This window comes from Bufo bufo, chromosome 4 (assembly GCF_905171765.1).
Source record: "Bufo bufo chromosome 4, aBufBuf1.1, whole genome shotgun sequence".
Classification (NCBI taxonomy): domain Eukaryota; kingdom Metazoa; phylum Chordata; class Amphibia; order Anura; family Bufonidae; genus Bufo; species Bufo bufo.
In genome coordinates, this window is record NC_053392.1 from 504,330,000 (window position 1) to 504,336,415 (window position 6,416).

Genomic DNA, 6,416 nt, shown 5'->3' on the forward strand with positions numbered 1-6,416 from the left:
TATATACATAACAAACAAGTGTGAAACAACTGAAAATATGTAATATTCTAGGTTCTTCAAAGTAGCCACCTTTTGCTTTGATTTCTGCTTTGCACACTCTTGGCATTCTCTTGATGAGCTTCAAGAGGTAGTCCCCTGAAATGGTCTTCCAACAGTCTTGAAGGAGTTCCCAGAGATGCTTAGCACTTGTTGGCCCTTTTGCCTTCACTCTGCGGTCCAGCTCACCCCAAACCATCTCGATTGGGTTCAGGTCCGGTGACTGTGGAGGCCAGGTCATCTGGCGCAGCACCCCATCACTCTCCTTCATGGTCAAATAGCCCTTACTTTCAAAGTTTTCCCAATTTTTCGGCTAACTGATTGACCTTCATTTCTTAAAGTAATGATGGCCACTCGTTTTTCTTTACTTAGCTGCTTTTTTCTTGCCATAATACAAATTCTAACAGTCTATTCAGTAGGACTATCAGCTGTGTATCCACCTGACTTCTCCTCAACGCAACTGATGGTCCCAACCCCATTTATAAGGCAAGAAATCCCACTTATTAAACCTGACAGGGCACACCTGTGAAGTGAAAACCATTTCAGGGGACTACCTCTTGAAGCTCATCAAGAGAATGCCAAGAGTGTGCAAAGCAGTAATCAAAGCAAAAGGTGGCTACTTTGAAGAACCTAGAATACAGTGGCGTAGGGATCACCATAGCAGTGGCTATGGGGCCCTACGCCACTGGGGGCCCGTCCGTGCCGCCTTCTGTTGATTTTATTTTTTATTTACACACAGGCATCCAGGCCCGAGCCGCGGACCGCCCGCCCACTACACTAGACTAGTGTAGTGGGCGGGACGCGGGCGGTCCGAGGCTTGGGCCTGGCTGGGGAGGAGTCAGGACTGGAGCAGGGCGCACGCAGGGCCGGGCCCACACAGAGGCTGGGGAGGCTCCAGCCAGACCACTGAGTAACTCGGTATATTCTAACCCCCAGGCGTTCCCATGGTGACGGGGACGCTTGCCTGGGGGTTAGAATATACCATCGGATCTGAGTTTTCACGAGCTCAGTGAGATCGTAAAAACTCAAATCCGATGGTATATTCTAACCCCCAGGCGTTCCCATGGTGACAGGGACGCTTGCCTGGGGGTTAGAATATACAGGGCCACGCCGCTCACAGCAGTATATTTATAAACTAATCAGTAACTACTTTAACTTTAATCATTGCTCATTGCTGAGCTCTTTACTTGGATTATTTGGATATCTTACTCTGTCTTAGCTCCGGTAATAGCAGGCAGTGTGGGCGGGCGGCGCTCACTCACTGACGTCACGCGCCTGCTCCTCCCACTAGGCGGCGCAGGCGCGTGACGTCAGTGAGTGAGCGCCGCCCCCCGCACTGCCTGCTATTATCGGAGCTAAGACAGAGTAAGATATCCAAATAATCCAAGTAAAGAGCTCAGCAATGAGCAATGATTAAAGTTAAATTAGTTACTGATTAGTTTATAAATATACTGCTGTGAGCGTCGGGGAGGGGAATCTGTGGATGTCACTGTTTAGGGGGGAGATCTGTGGATTGCACTGTTTAGGGGAGGGGGATCTGTGGATGGCACTAATTAGGGGGGATCTGTGGATGGCACTGTTTAGGGGGGGATCTGTGGATGGCACTGTTTAGGGGGGAGATCTGTGGATGGCACTGTTTAGGGGAGGGGGATCTGTGGATGGCACAGGGGGGGGGGGGGGGCATACATTTTTTTGCTATGGGGCCCATGCATTTCTAGCTACGCCCCTGCTAGAATATGACATATTTTCAGTTGTTTCACACTTGTTTGTTATGTATATTATTCCACATGTGTTAATTCATAGTTTTGATGCCTTCATAGTCATGAAAATAAAGAAAACTCTTTGAATGAGAAGGTGTGTCCAAACTTTTGGTCTGTACTGTATGTTATAGTCATCTGTTTTTCCGCTGTTCTCTGCACAGCAGCTCTGGTCCTCATCCCACTGATTTATACGAGGATGCACCCCCATGATGTGCAGGTAAACAGCATGTGATCACTGCAGCCAATCACTGTCCTCAGTGGTCTCATGCCCAGGAGCGGGCTGGCTGTAGACCCTACAGGGAATTACACCTGGTGGGCCGATGCTCAGGGGGCCGTCTGAGCCCTCCTCACTGGCACTGGCCAGGTACATAATGATCTGTGTAATTAACACTGGGAGCATCAGGTATCTCTGTACCTTGCCGGGGGAGCTCAATCTCCAGATCTCTCCTCCATTGAGAGAAGAACATCTGGGACTGGATGGGATGATAGATCTTCCATGCACAGCAACCAACAACCAAAAGGTCCAAGTTGTAAGAGCTTAGAATTACATACCACAGGAAGATATCCAGCATCTGTATGATCGATACCATGCCAGAGTGGCAGCCTGTATGACAGGAAAGGGACATGCAACCCAGTATTTATGGGACTCTACCTCAGCATATACCCTGTTGCAGAACCCCCAAAAAAGGGGGCACCACCATGGTTGTGTGATCACTGACCAAGCACCACCAGCAGGTTATACTTTGTCAGTATCAGCTCAATAGCATTAGGTTTTCATTATCATTCTGAATCTGATCGTTGCCGATCATTGGGATTGGCTGAATTATCAGAATGTATGGCCCAAGATGGAAGATCTATATTAGGCTACTTTCACACTGTCGTTTCTGGGTCCGCTTGTGAGATCCATTTCAGGGCTCTCACAAGCGGCCCAAAACGTATCAGTTCAGCCCCAATGCATTCTGAATGGATAAGGATCCGGTCAGAATGCATCAATTTGGCTGCGTTTGGCCTCCGTTGCGTTTTTTAGATGGTCACTAAAACGCAGCTTGCAGCGTTTTGGTGACCGTCTGACTATGCGGAGCCTAACGGATCCGTCTAGACTTACAATGTAAGTCAATAGGGACGGATCCGTTTTTCACTGACACAAATGGTGCAATTGAAAACGGATCCGTCCCCCATTGACTTTTAATGTAAGTCTAGACGGATCCGTTTTGACTTAGACTTTTTTTTGAATGAATACTTCAAACGGATCCGTTATGAACGGACACAAGCGTTTGCATTATTCGTGCGGATCTATCTGTGCAGATACAAGACGGATCCGCACAAAACATGAGTGTAAAAGTAGCCTGAGCAATACTGTTAAATACTGATTTGCAGCTGGGAATCATTTCCCTCTTTAGAAATTTCCCCCAATACATAATATGGTAGACTAAATAGTGCCATTTAAAAATACAACCCACACAAAAAAAGTCATCACTCTTGGAAAGCAGAAAGGAAAAAATGAAAATGTCTTGAAAGGGTTACATCTGCGCCAATGTATATTTATGGTGTGGGTTTAAACCGGCTGTCTAAGGGTACTTTCACACTTGCGGCAGGATGGATCCGACATGCTGTTCACCATGTCGGATCCGTCCTGCGGCTGTTTCGCCGTGCCCCCGGGCCGCCGCTCCGTCCCCATTGACTATAATGGGGATGGGGGCGGAGCTCCGGCGCAGCACGGCGGTGCACGGCTTAAGGCTGCCGGACTAAAATTACTGCATGTCAGGTTTTTTAGTCCGGCAGCTTTCTCCGTGCACCGCCGTGCTGCGCCGGAGCTCCGCCCCCATCCGGCGAAACAGCCGCAGGACGGATCCGACATGGTGAACAGCATGTCGGATCCGTCCTGCCGCAAGTGTGAAACTAGCCTAAGTGATCTCTTCAAAGGGACTGCCAGGGGACCCCTTAGGTTGATAGCCCAAAAAAGAAAACAATTATAGCCATTAAATGAAGGCCTCGTGCAGCAAACCGAGTATCCGAAAAATATGGATGCGGTTAGTGTGTATGCCGCATTTAGTTAAGTATGGGCCTTTTTAAGGACAAGTATAGGACATGATCTATCGTTTGTGGAACAGACACATGGATGCGGAAGGCACACATAAGTCATAACTGCAGATAAGGAGCCCAGATTGCCATTTTTTATTTTACTGCTGCCCCCACCCCCTGCTGTGAGCCATAAAAGATACACTCATATAAACAGTCCAGACTGCTTTGCTGTGCTATGGGGGGAGGGGCAGTAGGAAACAAAAAAAAAAATGATCTGGACTCCTTATCTGCAGCACTACATGTATTTTACTGCAGATAATAGTCCAAGATGTTGGTGACAGATTCCCTATAAAGTTTAATACTTATGACATCCTTTGAATAGGTCATCAGTATCTGATCATGGGGGTTCGATACCTGGGACTGTAACAGATTCCCCTGTTTAAAGTTAAAGATGGTTTTTAGCCAGGACCTTGAATACCTACATTTAACAATGGAGCAGACATCTATGTGTATCAGGGACATAGCTGTAGACACACTTCCAGACAGTCAGTCTACTCTAACCTCAAGACTGTCCTACTTAATTACAATTCACAAGAAAACACTCTGGTCTATTGTCTGGGTAAAGACACAGTGTCTACTTGTAAGCGATGTGACCAAGCCCCTGTTTGTGATATTGATTGGTTGCTGTAGTTTGTGTTCCTGCATAAAAGCTGTGGCCATCAATAAAGAGAGTTCTTCTTCACCCTCAATCTAGAGTCAATACAGATATTCACCCTCAATACAGATATCACACTAGTGCTTGGAAGAGCTTCTTCACTTGGATCACTACTGGATGCTGAGCAGACTCCTCAAAGATCGAGAAAACGACACCCTCCAGTGGTGAAAACCCCTCTACGCTCCAGGGGTAACAACTACATTGGTGGCAGCAGTAGGGTTGGTCCTATCTTCCCAGAGGGGGTACTGTATCCATGGAGAATCGGTATGAGAAACTGAAACGGCTAACGTTGAAGGATTTGCTGGAGAGCCGTGGACGTTCGGCTAGCAACCGACCACAACAGGAACTGATAGCTGAATTGGTCAAATTGGACCAAAACAACACCATGGCTAACTCCAACCCACTGAACGGAGAAGAGGACGAGATCCAGAGAATCGTACAAAGGAGGCTGACACTCTATGGGTCGAATCCATCTGTGGAACTGGTAACCCAACTTCTCAACACAGCGATAGAGGAGGCAAGAGAGTAAAGAGCCGGGGGCGTGGCCTGAGAGCGCATGGAGTAGGTCGCACCGCACTGAGCTCCTGCAGACATCCTGATTTTAGAGTGGTAGCAACCCCCTATTTCGCAGATCCTTGCCTACCTGGTGGTTGAGAGGAGTCAGGAGAGTGTGGTGCTGATCTTTTGAGTCCCGACATGCCTAGAAAGTCCGGTAAAGGGCCGCGCTGTGACAGGCCAGAGGAGAGTCGGCATGGCGCCGAGGAAGAAGAGGGGCCGGCCTTACAGCCCAAGACGAGACAGACGGCTGCCGCAAAGCTGAGCAGGTTTGCTCGCACGGAGAGTGCTGGGGGAGACTGGGCTGAGGAGAAGGAGATGGACGCTCAGGTTTCCTCTGGACAAGAGGATGAATCCACCGACGGGGAGACCCTGGACGCGGTAAATTGGCCGCCATTAACCCCTGCACGGCCGGCAAAAGACGCGGTAGGCCCTAAAGTTGTGGATGGAGCAGAGCCTACTCTAAAAGATATTATGGCCGCTGTGGCCAGTTGTAACAGCACACTGAAGGTGCTTACAGTACAGGTTGGCAGTCTGAGGTCAGACGTGTCTTTAATTAGGCATGACTTACATAAAATCACAGAACGCACCTCTGAATTGGAGAAGAGGGTGTCCACTATTGAGGACGTTATCCAGCCTATGCAAATGGCGGCAAAATCATCTGCTAAAGATATAGCGGCGTTATACGCCAAAACAGATGACCTGGAGAACAGGTCCAGAAGGAATAACCTGCGGATTGTGGGTGTGCCAGAGAAGACGGAGGGGGATAATGCCACCGAATTTGTGGAAAAATGGCTGCACCAATTATTTCATGAAAAAGGTTTATCCTCATTATATGCGGTGGAGCGGGCGCACAGAGTCCCCATGCGGCCGCTTCCGCCTGGCAGACCTCCCCGTCCCATACTGGCGAAGATACTCCATTTTAAAGACCGGGACACTATCCTGCGACAATCTAGGGACAATGAGGAGATGGTCCTGAATGGGGTGAAAGTATCCATATTTCCGGATTATTCCAACGAAGTGCAGCGGAGGAGAAGCAGATTTATGGATATAAAGAAAAGGCTGAGAGCTCTACAAGTCCAGTACGCTATGCTGTTTCCTGCTAAACTGCGTGTGGTGGCATTGGGATCCACCAGATTTTTTGAAGATCCGGAGGAGGCGACGCAGTGGCTGGACGTCCACGAGCGACAATTGAGAAGTGGGGCCCTGGACACTTGAAGGAGGCAGATATACGTTTCTTATGTTCAAGTTATATATGCATTTACACTCTAGGATTGCTTTAAATGTTGCACCAGTTAGGGAGTGTATTATGTAATGCTACCAAATGG